Source organism: Myotis brandtii, unplaced genomic scaffold (assembly GCF_000412655.1).
Source record: "Myotis brandtii unplaced genomic scaffold, ASM41265v1 scaffold1682, whole genome shotgun sequence".
NCBI lineage: Eukaryota > Metazoa > Chordata > Mammalia > Chiroptera > Vespertilionidae > Myotis > Myotis brandtii.
In genome coordinates this window covers 70,077-71,494 of record NW_005356179.1, presented here as the reverse complement: position 1 = coordinate 71,494, position 1,418 = coordinate 70,077, and positions in this window count along the sequence as shown.

Here is a 1,418-nt window from a genome sequence, read left to right as displayed (position 1 = left end):
ACCAGGTACATGCCCTTGACCGGAATCGAACCTGTGACCCTTCAGCCCCCAGGCCGATGCTCTATCCACTGATCCAAACCAGTTAGGGCCAAATTGTTTAAATAAGTTTATTATTTTAACTGAAGGAGGACCGTGCAGTATCTAAGACATCTGCTTAAATTTCCCTCATTCCCCAATCACTCAAGTGACTCCCTTGCCATATAGAAGCATTGGTTTTGAATCCTGGAAGGAAAACTGTTTTACTCAGTTTTAATGCTATGTACAACTGATGCCCACTTATATCATATACTTATACATTCAATGTGCATTGTTAACATTCAGAACCACTCTTATTTAAGTCTAAGCATGTATTAATACATTAAATGAAATCTAAGTTTGCAATATTTATCAATTTCCCTGCCATAAATACTCTCATCATGGTCAGTTTTAAACTGCCAAAATGATAGCATTGAACATTGACCTGATAAGATATTTCAGTAGCACATCACTGTATTTTATTTACAACAAACTGATACAGTGGCAACAAACAAATCCCAGGACTTTCATAATAACACAGTAAAATCATTGGGATCCTCAAATTTTAAACCTATTTTAAAGTTTGATTTAAGTACCATTTGTGTAAATCATACATTCAAAAATATTTTTTAAAAATACATTTTATTGATTTTTTTACAGAGAGGAAGGGAGAGAGATAGAAAGTCAGAAACATCGATAAGAGAGAAACATCGATCAGCTGCCTCCTGCACATCTCCCACTGGAGATGTGCCCGCAACCCAGGTACATGCCCTTGACCAGAATCGAACCTGGGACCCTTCAGTCCGCATGTCGACGCTTTATCCACTGAGCCAAACCGGTTTTGTCTAAATATATGTATTTTTTATTGTTGATAGAATTACAGATGTCTCCATTTTCCCCTGTATATATATATTCTTTGGTGGATCTATTCCAGGCCTCTCTTCCCCCTCCCCTCAGAGATCTGTCAGTATCCCCAGTTAAGCAGACCTCCAGTCCCATCTTGTTCTCCAGCCCCCAGTGTGGGGCCTCAAACCAATACTCACCAAGGTCATTGGCTGGGATGAGCCTTCCTCTTGGTCGTTGCTAAAACTACATTACCCAGAAAGCATTGCACGCATGCCTCAGGCTGTTAGGAGCGTTTTGGTGCTGCACATCCGGTTCGGGCGGGACTTCCGGCGTCCTGCTCCCGTCAGCCATTTTGACGATTCACGTGGGTTCACAGACTAACAAGCTGCCCCGCTCTGGTGGCGAGTAGGAGGAGGAAGTGGAGGCGGCGTCCCCGCTGGGCAGGTTGCTGTGAGGCCGGTTGACCCCCAACACCCGGGACGGGGGTCCCCGGGCTTCCCCGACTCCTCTCCGCCGACAGAGGCCCCTCGGCCTCACCCCATCGGACCCTCCAGCCT